A 13555-nucleotide genomic window follows, 5' to 3' on the forward strand; every position below is an offset into this window, starting at 1 on the left:
CTAATCTGACTTCCCTGACTTTTTGGCCACTAGGGGGGCGAGAAAGAAAGTCACTAATCTCTGGAGATGAATTCACTGTAATATCAGTTTGCTCGTTATGGATGTCTACCCTCAGGTTTCACTTGACTATACATTCTTTACATTTGGCTAACAATTTGCACTGCATAAATACCTAATCTATAGAGATTGTAGGTTCCATTTCCATCTTGCTTAATAACTCAGAGCAGAGTGGCGCAGCGGAAGCGTGCTGGGCCCATTACCCAGAGGTCGATGGATCGAAACCATCCTCTGCTATCTCTATTGGCAAATCATGTATTCTAGTTCTCAGCACTTACTAACCACAACATCAATCTGCTATCGTTCCGATTTCATGATGTTTCCGATTGATGGCAAATACATGTAGTTTATGTCTTTATGGAGTTGTGGCCTCAAATGCCACCACTGCCAACACTGCTTTATAAATATGCCTCATACACATGTATTAGACCATGAACAAGCTATTTAAATCATGATTTACGACTCACTTCACAAACGATAGAAAAGTAGGATGAATTGGAAACATGGCTTGTATTGAAAGTCATCAACAAACTATTAACTATTAAGTACTTCATCACACATTGTGGTAGCGTGGCCGAGCGGTCTAAGGCGCTGCGTTCAGGTCGCAGTCTCCCCTGGAGGCGTGGGTTCGAATCCCACCGCTGCCAGTTGAGGTTTTAGGTGCCAAATTCCAGTACCGAAACTTCAACACTAGCTCACTCCACTGCCGAGTTACCACTAGAGGCATATTCTGTGCCTGTGGCCATAATCCATCCTCTGCCAATAAAGGCTGTAGTCGATCTACCATTCCTTCTGAAGAGTTTAACTCTGGGAACACCAATCACTTTTCCTGACATCCTCCTCACTTGTGTCCTTGTCTGCTTTGCCTGCTTTGAGTTAAGAAAAAAAGAGTAGGCATCAGCTAAACACAGTATAAGCAGGTAGTGTGGCCGAGTGGTCTAAGGCACTGGATTTAGGCTCCAGTCTCTCTGGAGGCGTGGGTTCAAATCCCACCACTGCCACAAATGTGCAAACTTTGGTTTCACATGTCTGGGTCTTCTGCAGATGCCCAAGAGCTAGTCAGAAAGGAACTAATCTGACTTCCCTGACTTTTTGGCCACTAGGGGGGCGAGAAAGAAAGTCACTAATCTCTGGAGATGAATTCACTGTAATATCAGTTTGCTCGTTATGGATGTCTACCCTCAGGTTTCACTTGACTATACATTCTTTACATTTGGCTAACAATTTGCACTGCATAAATACCTAATCTATAGAGATTGTAGGTTCCATTTCCATCTTGCTTAATAACTCAGAGCAGAGTGGCGCAGCGGAAGCGTGCTGGGCCCATAACCCAGAGGTCGATGGATCGAAACCATCCTCTGCTATCTCTATTGGCAAATCATGTATTCTAGTTCTCAGCACTTACTAACCACAACATCAATCTGCTATCGTTCCGATTTCATGATGTTTCCTATTGATGGCAAATACATGTAGTTTATGTCTTTATGGAGTTGTGGCCTCAAATGCCACCACTGCCAACACTGCTTTATAAATATGCCTTATACACATGTATTAGACCATGAACAAGCTATTTAAATCATGATTTACGACTCACTTCACAAACGATAGAAAAGTAGGATGAATTGGAAACATGGCTTGTATTGAAAGTCATCAACAAACTATTAACTATTAAGTACTTCATCACACATTGTGGTAGCGTGGCCGAGCGGTCTAAGGCGCTGCGTTCAGGTCGCAGTCTCCCCTGGAGGCATGGGTTCGAATCCCACCGCTGCCAGTTGAGGTTTTAGGTGCCAAATTCCAGTACCGAAACTTCAACACTAGCTCACTCCACTGCCGAGTTACCACTAGAGGCATATTCTGTGCCTGTGGCCATAATCCATCCTCTGCCAATAAAGGCTGTAGTCGATCTACCATTCCTTCTGAAGAGTTTAACTCTGGGAACACCAATCACTTTTCCTGACATCCTCCTCACTTGTGTCCTTGTCTGCTTTGCCTGCTTTGAGTTAAGAAAAAAAGAGTAGGCATCAGCTAAACACAGTATAAGCAGGTAGTGTGGCCGAGTGGTCTAAGGCGCTGGATTTAGGCTCCAGTCTCTCTGGAGGCGTGGGTTCAAATCCCACCACTGCCACAAATGTGCAAACTTTGGTTTCACATGTCTGGGTCTTCTGCAGATGCCCAAGAGCTAGTCAGAAAGGAACTAATCTGACTTCCCTGACTTTTTGGCCACTAGGGGGGCGAGAAAGAAAGTCACTAATCTCTGGAGATGAATTCACTGTAATATCAGTTTGCTCGTTATGGATGTCTACCCTCAGGTTTCACTTGACTATACATTCTTTACATTTGGCTAACAATTTGCACTGCATAAATACCTAATCTATAGAGATTGTAGGTTCCATTTCCATCTTGCTTAATAACTCAGAGCAGAGTGGCGCAGCGGAAGCGTGCTGGGCCCATAACCCAGAGGTCGATGGATCGAAACCATCCTCTGCTATCTCTATTGGCAAATCATGTATTCTAGTTCTCAGCACTTACTAACCACAACATCAATCTGCTATCGTTCCGATTTCATGATGTTTCCTATTGATGGCAAATACATGTAGTTTATGTCTTTATGGAGTTGTGGCCTCAAATGCCACCACTGCCAACACTGCTTTATAAATATGCCTTATACACATGTATTAGACCATGAACAAGCTATTTAAATCATGATTTACGACTCACTTCACAAACGATAGAAAAGTAGGATGAATTGGAAACATGGCTTGTATTGAAAGTCATCAACAAACTATTAACTATTAAGTACTTCATCACACATTGTGGTAGCGTGGCCGAGCGGTCTAAGGCGCTGCGTTCAGTTCGCAGTCTCCCCTGGAGGCGTGGGTTCGAATCCCACCGCTGCCAGTTGAGGTTTTAGGTGCCAAATTCCAGTACCGAAACTTCAACACTAGCTCACTCCACTGCCGAGTTACCACTAGAGGCATATTCTGTGCCTGTGGCCATAATCCATCCTCTGCCAATAAAGGCTGTAGTCGATCTACCATTCCTTCTGAAGAGTTTAACTCTGGGAACACCAATCACTTTTCCTGACATCCTCCTCACTTGTGTCCTTGTCTGCTTTGCCTGCTTTGAGTTAAGAAAAAAAGAGTAGGCATCAGCTAAACACAGTATAAGCAGGTAGTGTGGCCGAGTGGTCTAAGGCGCTGGATTTAGGCTCCAGTCTCTCTGGAGGCGTGGGTTCAAATCCCACCACTGCCACAAATGTGCAAACTTTGGTTTCACATGTCTGGGTCTTCTGCAGATGCCCAAGAGCTAGTCAGAAAGGAACTAATCTGACTTCCCTGACTTTTTGGCCACTAGGGGGGCGAGAAAGAAAGTCACTAATCTCTGGAGATGAATTCACTGTAATATCAGTTTGCTCGTTATGGATGTCTACCCTCAGGTTTCACTTGACTATACATTCTTTACATTTGGCTAACAATTTGCACTGCATAAATACCTAATCTATAGAGATTGTAGGTTCCATTTCCATCTTGCTTAATAACTCAGAGCAGAGTGGCGCAGCGGAAGCGTGCTGGGCCCATAACCCAGAGGTCGATGGATCGAAACCATCCTCTGCTATCTCTATTGGCAAATCATGTATTCTAGTTCTCAGCACTTACTAACCACAACATCAATCTGCTATCGTTCCGATTTCATGATGTTTCCTATTGATGGCAAATACATGTAGTTTATGTCTTTATGGAGTTGTGGCCTCAAATGCCACCACTGCCAACACTGCTTTATAAATATGCCTTATACACATGTATTAGACCATGAACAAGCTATTTAAATCATGATTTACGACTCACTTCACAAACGATAGAAAAGTAGGATGAATTGGAAACATGGCTTGTATTGAAAGTCATCAACAAACTATTAACTATTAAGTACTTCATCACACATTGTGGTAGCGTTGCCGAGCGGTCTAAGGCGCTGCGCTCAAGCTGGGGGCCACTCGTCCACCTTGCGAAGGGGGGGGGGGGAAAGAAGAAGGGGGAGAGGGAGAGAGGAGAAAAAGAGGAGAAAGAGGAAAAGAGAGAGAGAGAAGAAAAATGTGCTTTACTGTAGGCATTTATGTTTGATGTGTGCCAGATTTGGTCACCTTTGATGTTTTGGCCGTGTGACAGACGGTATTCGAACCAGCGGCCCTATGTTCTTGAAGGTCTCCCATTCAGGGAGTGTCATAGTGTCATAGAAGCCCTTATATGGACACAGCCAGTGTGGGGAAACCCCATGCGGCTTTCAAAACACAACGTGCATTAACTGCATTAGTCACCAATATTGTTCATTCACATGAATTTTCATTCAACAAGTTATTAATTATTATAATCATTCAAGCAAGTGATGTTATTAGCCCACAGTTCTGTATGGTATATGTTTAAGTTGAATATGCTTTATAATTTGACTCCAGTCTCTCTGGAGGCGTGGGTTCAAATCCCACCACTGCCACAAATGTGCAAACTTTGGTTTCACATGTCTGGGTCTTCTGCAGATGCCCAAGAGCTAGTCAGAAAGGAACTAATCTGACTTCCCTGACTTTTTGGCCACTAGGGGGGCGAGAAAGAAAGTCACTAATCTCTGGAGATGAATTCACTGTAATATCAGTTTGCTCGTTATGGATGTCTACCCTCAGGTTTCACTTGACTATACATTCTTTACATTTGGCTAACAATTTGCACTGCATAAATACCTAATCTATAGAGATTGTAGGTTCCATTTCCATCTTGCTTAATAACTCAGAGCAGAGTGGCGCAGCGGAAGCGTGCTGGGCCCATAACCCAGAGGTCGATGGATCGAAACCATCCTCTGCTATCTCTATTGGCAAATCATGTATTCTAGTTCTCAGCACTTACTAACCACAACATCAATCTGCTATCGTTCCGATTTCATGATGTTTCCTATTGATGGCAAATACATGTAGTTTATGTCTTTATGGAGTTGTGGCCTCAAATGCCACCACTGCCAACACTGCTTTATAAATATGCCTTATACACATGTATTAGACCATGAACAAGCTATTTAAATCATGATTTACGACTCACTTCACAAACGATAGAAAAGTAGGATGAATTGGAAACATGGCTTGTATTGAAAGTCATCAACAAACTATTAACTATTAAGTACTTCATCACACATTGTGGTAGCGTGGCCGAGCGGTCTAAGGCGCTGCGTTCAGGTCGCAGTCTCCCCTGGAGGCGTGTGTTCGAATCCCACCGCTGCCAGTTGAGGTTTTAGGTGCCAAATTCCAGTACCGAAACTTCAACACTAGCTCACTCCACTGCCGAGTTACCACTAGAGGCATATTCTGTGCCTGTGGACATAATCCATCCTCTGCCAATAAAGGCTGTAGTCGATCTACCATTCCTTCTGAAGAGTTTAACTCTGGGAACACCAATCACTTTTCCTGACATCCTCCTCACTTGTGTCCTTGTCTGCTTTGCCTGCTTTGAGTTAAGAAAAAAAGAGTAGGCATCAGCTAAACACAGTATAAGCAGTTAGTGTGGCCGAGTGGTCTAAGGCGCTGGATTTAGGCTCCAGTCTCTCTGGAGGCGTGGGTTCAAATCCCACCACTGCCACAAATGTGCAAACTTTGGTTTCACATGTCTGGGTCTTCTGCAGATGCCCAAGAGCTAGTCAGAAACTAACTAATCTGACTTCCCTGACTTTTTGGCCACTAGGGGGGCGAGAAAGAAAGTCACTAATCTCTGGAGATGAATTCACTGTAATATCAGTTTGCTCGTTATGGATGTCTACCCTCAGGTTTCACTTGACTATACATTCTTTACATTTGGCTAACAATTTGCACTGCATAAATACCTAATCTATAGAGATTGTAGGTTCCATTTCCATCTTGCTTAATAACTCAGAGCAGAGTGGCGCAGCGGAAGCGTGCTGGGCCCATAACCCAGAGGTCGATGGATCTAAACCATCCTCTGCTATCTCTATTGGCAAATCATCTATTCTAGTTCTCAGCACTTACTAACCACAACATCAATCTGCTATCGTTCCGATTTCATGATGTTTCCTATTGATGGCAAATACATGTAGTTTATGTCTTTATGGAGTTGTGGCCTCAAATGCCACCACTGCCAACACTGCTTTATAAATATGCCTTATACACATGTATTAGACCATGAACAAGCTATTTAAATCATGATTTACGACTCACTTCACAAACGATAGAAAAGTAGGATGAATTGGAAACATGGCTTGTATTGAAAGTCATCAACAAACTATTAACTATTAAGTACTTCATCACACATTGTGGTAGCGTGGCGGAGCGGTATAAGGCGCTGCGTTCAGGTCGCAGTCTCCCCTGGAGGCGTGCGTTCGAATCCCACCGCTGCCAGTTGAGGTTTTAGGTGCCAAATTCCAGTACCGAAACTTCAACACTAGCTCACTCCACTGCCGAGTTACCACTAGAGGCATATTCTGTGCCTGTGGACATAATCCATCCTCTGCCAATAAAGGCTGTAGTCGATCTACCATTCCTTCTGAAGAGTTTAACTCTGGGAACACCAATCACTTTTCCTGACATCCTCCTCACTTGTGTCCTTGTCTGCTTTGCCTGCTTTGAGTTAAGAAAAAAAGAGTAGGCATCAGCTAAACACAGTATAAGCAGGTAGTGTGGCCGAGTGGTCTAAGGCGCTGGATTTAGGCTCCAGTCTCTCTGGAGGCGTCGGTTCAAATCCCACCACTGCCACAAATGTGCAAACTTTGGTTTCACATGTCTGGGTCTTCTGCAGATGCCCAAGAGCTAGTCAGAAAGGAACTAATCTGACTTCCCTGACTTTTTGGCCACTAGGGGGGCGAGAAAGAAAGTCACTAATCTCTGGAGATGAATTCACTGTAATATCAGTTTGCTCGTTATGGATGTCTACCCTCAGGTTTCACTTGACTATACATTCTTTACATTTGGCTAACAATTTGCACTGCATAAATACCTAATCTATAGAGATTGTAGGTTCCATTTCCATCTTGCTTAATAACTCAGAGCAGAGTGGCGCAGCGGAAGCGTGCTGGGCCCATAACCCAGAGGTCGATGGATCGAAACCATCCTCTGCTATCTCTATTGGCAAATCATGTATTCTAGTTCTCAGCACTTACTAACCACAACATCAATCTGCTATCGTTCCGATTTCATGATGTTTCCTATTGATGGCAAATACATGTAGTTTATGTCTTTATGGAGTTGTGGCCTCAAATGCCACCACTGCCAACACTGCTTTATAAATATGCCTTATACACATGTATTAGACCATGAACAAGCTATTTAAATCATGATTTACGACTCACTTCACAAACGATAGAAAAGTAGGATGAATTGGAAACATGGCTTGTATTGAAAGTCATCAACAAACTATTAACTATTAAGTACTTCATCACACATTGTGGTAGCGTGGCCGAGCGGTCTAAGGCGCTGCGTTCAGGTCGCAGTCTCCCCTGGAGGCGTGGGTTCGAATCCCACCGCTGCCAGTTGAGGTTTTAGGTGCCAAATTCCAGTACCGAAACTTCAACACTAGCTCCCTCCACTGCCGAGTTACCACTAGAGGCATATTCTGTGCCTGTGGCCATAATCCATCCTCTGCCAATAAAGGCTGTAGTCGATCTACCATTCCTTCTGAAGAGTTTAACTCTGGGAACACCAATCACTTTTCCTGACATCCTCCTCACTTGTGTCCTTGTCTGCTTTGCCTGCTTTGAGTTAAGAAAAAAAGAGTAGGCATCAGCTAAACACAGTATAAGCAGGTAGTGTGGCCGAGTGGACTACAGCCTTTATTGGCAGAGGATGGATTATGGCCACAGGCCCAGAATATGCCTCTAGTAGTAACTCGGCAGTGGAGTGAGCTAGTGTTGAAGTTTCGGTACTGGAATTTGGCACCTAAAACCTCAACTGGCAGCGGTGGGATTCGAACCCACGCCTCCAGGGGAGACTGCGACCTGAACGCAGCGCCTTAGACCGCTCGGCCACGCTACCACAATGTGTGATGAAGTACTTAATAGTTAATAGTTTGTTGATGACTTTCAATACAAGCCATGTTTCCAATTCATCCTACTTTTCTATCGTTTGTGAAGTGAGTCGTAAATCATGATTTAAATAGCTTGTTCATGGTCTAATACATGTGTATAAGGCATTATTTATAAAGCAGTGTTGGCAGTGGTGGCATTTGAGGCCACAACTCCATAAAGACATAAACTACATGTATTTGCCATCAATAGGAAACATCATGAAATCGGAACGATAGCAGATTGATGTTGTGGTTAGTAAGTGCTGAGAACTAGAATACATGATTTGCCAATAGAGATAGCAGAGGATGGTTTCGATCCATCGACCTCTGGGTTATGGGCCCAGCACGCTTCCGCTGCGCCACTCTGCTCTGAGTTATTAAGCAAGATGGAAATGGAACCTACAATCTCTATAGATTAGGTATTTATGCAGTGCAAATTGTTAGCCAAATGTAAAGAATGTATAGTCAAGTGAAACCTGAGGGTAGACATCCATAACGAGCAAACTGATATTACAGTGAATTCATCTCCAGAGATTAGTGACTTTCTTTCTCGCCCCCCTAGTGGCCAAAAAGTCAGGGAAGTCAGATTAGTTCCTTTCTGACTAGCTCTTGGGCATCTGCAGAAGACCCAGACATGTGAAACCAAAGTTTGCACATTTGTGGCAGTGGTGGGATTTGAACCCACGCCTCCAGAGAGACTGGAGCCTAAATCCAGCGCCTTAGACCACTCGGCCACACTACCTGCTTATACTGTGTTTAGCTGATGCCTACTCTTTATTTCTTAACTCAAAGCAGGCAAAGCAGACAAGGACACAAGTGAGGAGGATGTCAGGAAAAGTGATTGGTGTTCCCAGAGTTAAACTCTTCAGAAGGAATGGTAGATCGACTACAGCCTTTATTGGCAGAGGATGGATTATGGCCACAGGCACAGAATATGCCTCTAGTGGTAACTCGGCAGTGGAGTGAGCTAGTGTTGAAGTTTCGGTACTGGAATTTGGCACCTAAAACCTCAACTGGCAGCGGTGGGATTCGAACCCACGCCTCCAGGGGAGACTGCGACCTGAACGCAGCGCCTTAGACCGCTCGGCCACGCTACCACAATGTGTGATGAAGTACTTAATAGTTAATAGTTTGTTGATGACTTTCAATACAAGCCATGTTTCCAATTCATCCTACTTTTCTATCGTTTGTGAAGTGAGTCGTAAATCATGATTTAAATAGCTTGTTCATGGTCTAATACATGTGTATAAGGCATATTTATAAAGCAGTGTTGGCAGTGGTGGCATTTGAGGCCACAACTCCATAAAGACATAAACTACATGTATTTGCCATCAATAGGAAACATCATGAAATCGGAACGATAGCAGATTGATGTTGTGGTTAGTAAGTGCTGAGAACTAGAATACATGATTTGCCAATAGAGATAGCAGAGGATGGTTTCGATCCATCGACCTCTGGGTTATGGGCCCAGCACGCTTCCGCTGCGCCACTCTGCTCTGAGTTATTAAGCAAGATGGAAATGGAACCTACAATCTCTATAGATTAGGTATTTATGCAGTGCAAATTGTTAGCCAAATGTAAAGAATGTATAGTCAAGTGAAACCTGATGGTAGACATCCATAACGAGCAAACTGATATTACAGTGAATTCATCTCCAGAGATTAGTGACTTTCTTTCTCGCCCCCCTAGTGGCCAAAAAGTCAGGGAAGTCAGATTAGTTCCTTTCTGACTAGCTCTTGGGCATCTGCAGAAGACCCAGACATGTGAAACCAAAGTTTGCACATTTGTGGCAGTGGTGGGATTTGAACCCACGCCTCCAGAGAGACTGGAGCCTAAATCCAGCGCCTTAGACCACTCGGCCACACTACCTGCTTATACTGTGTTTAGCTGATGCCTACTCTTTTTTTCTTAACTCAAAGCAGGCAAAGCAGACAAGGACACAAGTGAGGAGGATGTCAGGAAAAGTGATTGGTGTTCCCAGAGTTAAACTCTTCAGAAGGAATGGTAGATCGACTACAGCCTTTATTGGCAGAGGATGGATTATGGCCACAGGCACAGAATATGCCTCTAGTGGTAACTCGGCAGTGGAGTGAGCTAGTGTTGAAGTTTCGGTACTGGAATTTGGCACCTAAAACCTCAACTGGCAGCGGTGGGATTCGAACCCACGCCTCCAGGGGAGACTGCGACCTGAACGCAGCGCATTAGACCGCTCGGCCACGCTACCACAATGTGTGATGAAGTACTTAATAGTTAATAGTTTGTTGATGACTTTCAATACAAGCCATGTTTCCAATTCATCCTACTTTTCTATCGTTTGTGAAGTGAGTCGTAAATCATGATTTAAATAGCTTGTTCATGGTCTAATACATGTGTATAAGGCATATTTATAAAGCAGTGTTGGCAGTGGTGGCATTTGAGGCCACAACTCCATAAAGACATAAACTACATGTATTTGCCATCAATAGGAAACATCATGAAATCGGAACGATAGCAGATTGATGTTGTGGTTAGTAAGTGCTGAGAACTAGAATACATGATTTGCCAATAGAGATAGCAGAGGATGGTTTCGATCCATCGACCTCTGGGTTATGGGCCCAGCACGCTTCCGCTGCGCCACTCTGCTCTGAGTTATTAAGCAAGATGGAAATGGAACCTACAATCTCTATAGATTAGGTATTTATGCAGTGCAAATTGTTAGCCAAATGTAAAGAATGTATAGTCAAGTGAAACCTGAGGGTAGACATCCATAACGAGCAAACTGATATTACAGTGAATTCATCTCCAGAGATTAGTGACTTTCTTTCTCGCCCCCCTAGTGGCCAAAAAGTCAGGGAACTCAGATTAGTTCCTTTCTGACTATCTCTTGGGCATCTGCAGAAGACCCAGACATGTGAAACCAAAGTTTGCACATTTGTGGCAGTGGTGGGATTTGAACCCACGCCTCCAGAGAGACTGGAGCCTAAATCCAGCGCCTTAGACCACTCGGCCACACTACCTGCTTATACTGTGTTTAGCTGATGCCTACTCTTTTTTTCTTAACTCAAAGCAGGCAAAGCAGACAAGGACACAAGTGAGGAGGATGTCAGGAAAAGTGATTGGTGTTCCCAGAGTTAAACTCTTCAGAAGGAATGGTAGATGGACTACAGCCTTTATTGGCAGAGGATGGATTATGGCCACAGGCCCAGAATATGCCTCTAGTGGTAACTCGGCAGTGGAGTGAGCTAGTGTTGAAGTTTCGGTACTGGAATTTGGCACCTAAAACCTCAACTGGCAGCGGTGGGATTCGAACCCACGCCTCCAGGGGAGACTGCGACCTGAACGCAGCGCCTTAGACCGCTCGGCCACGCTACCACAATGTGTGATGAAGTACTTAATAGTTAATAGTTTGTTGATGACTTTCAATACAAGCCATGTTTCCAATTCATCCTACTTTTCTATCGTTTGTGAAGTGAGTCGTAAATCATGATTTAAATAGCTTGTTCATGGTCTAATACATGTGTATAAGGCATATTTATAAAGCAGTGTTGGCAGTGGTGGCATTTGAGGCCACAACTCCATAAAGACATAAACTACATGTATTTGCCATCAATAGGAAACATCATGAAATCGGTACAATAGCAGATTGATGTTGTGGTTAGTAAGTGCTGAGAACTAGAATACATGATTTGCCAATAGAGATAGCAGAGGATGGTTTCGATCCATCGACCTCTGGGTTATGGGCCCAGCACGCTTCCGCTGCGCCACTCTGCTCTGAGTTATTAAGCAAGATGGAAATGGAACCTACAATCTCTATAGATTAGGTATTTATGCAGTGCAAATTGTTAGCCAAATGTAAAGAATGTATAGTCAAGTGAAACCTGAGGGTAGACATCCATAACGAGCAAACTGATATTACAGTGAATTCATCTCCAGAGATTAGTGACTTTCTTTCTCGCCCCCCTAGTGGCCAAAAAGTCAGGGAACTCAGATTAGTTCCTTTCTGACTAGCTCTTGGGCATCTGCAGAAGACCCAGACATGTGAAACCAAAGTTTGCACATTTGTGGCAGTGGTGGGATTTGAATCCACGCCTCCAGAGAGACTGGAGCCTAAATCCAGCGCCTTAGACCACTCGGCCACACTACCTGCTTATACTGTGTTTAGCTGATGCCTACTCTTTTTTTCTTAACTCAAAGCAGGCAAAGCAGACAAGGACACAAGTGAGGAGGATGTCAGGAAAAGTGATTGGTGTTCCCAGAGTTAAACTCTTCAGAAGGAATGGTAGATGGACTACAGCCTTTATTGGCAGAGGATGGATTATGGCCACAGGCCCAGAATATGCCTCTAGTGGTAACTCGGCAGTGGAGTGAGCTAGTGTTGAAGTTTCGGTACTGGAATTTGGCACCTAAAACCTCAACTGGCAGCGGTGGGATTCGAACCCACGCCTCCAGGGGAGACTGCGACCTGAACGCAGCGCCTTAGACCGCTCGGCCACGCTACCACAATGTGTGATGAAGTACTTAATAGTTAATAGTTTGTTGATGACTTTCAATACAAGCCATGTTTCCAATTCATCCTACTTTTCTATCGTTTGTGAAGTGAGTCGTAAATCATGATTTAAATAGCTTGTTCATGGTCTAATACATGTGTATAAGGCATATTTATAAAGCAGTGTTGGCAGTGGTGGCATTTGAGGCCACAACTCCATAAAGACATAAACTACATGTATTTGCCATCAATAGGAAACATCATGAAATCGGAACGATAGCAGATTGATGTTGTGGTTAGTAAGTGCTGAGAACTAGAATACATGATTTGCCAATAGAGATAGCAGAGGATGGTTTCGATCCATCGACCTCTGGGTTATGGGCCCAGCACGCTTCCGCTGCGCCACTCTGCTCTGAGTTATTAAGCAAGATGGAAATGGAACCTACAATCTCTATAGATTAGGTATTTATGCAGTGCAAATTGTTAGCCAAATGTAAAGAATGTATAGTCAAGTGAAACCTGAGGGTAGACATCCATAACGAGCAAACTGATATTACAGTGAATTCATCTCCAGAGATTAGTGACTTTCTTTCTCGCCCCCCTAGTGGCCAAAAAGTCAGGGAAGTCAGATTAGTTCCTTTCTGACTAGCTTTTGGGCATCTGCAGAAGACCCAGACATGTGAAACCAAAGTTTGCACATTTGTGGCAGTGGTGGGATTTGAACCCACGCCTCCAGAGAGACTGGAGCCTAAATCCAGCGCCTTAGACCACTCGGCCACACTACCTGCTTATACTGTGTTTAGCTGATGCCTACTCTTTTTTTCTTAACTCAAAGCAGGCAAAGCAGACAAGGACACAAGTGAGGAGGATGTCAGGAAAAGTGATTGGTGTTCCCAGAGTTAAACTCTTCAGAAGGAATGGTAGATCGACTACAGCCTTTATTGGCAGAGGATGGATTATGGCCACTGGCACAGAATATGCCTCT

This window comes from Electrona antarctica (assembly GCF_951216825.1).
Source record: "Electrona antarctica genome assembly, chromosome: 8".
In the NCBI taxonomy this organism is placed as follows: domain Eukaryota; kingdom Metazoa; phylum Chordata; class Actinopteri; order Myctophiformes; family Myctophidae; genus Electrona; species Electrona antarctica.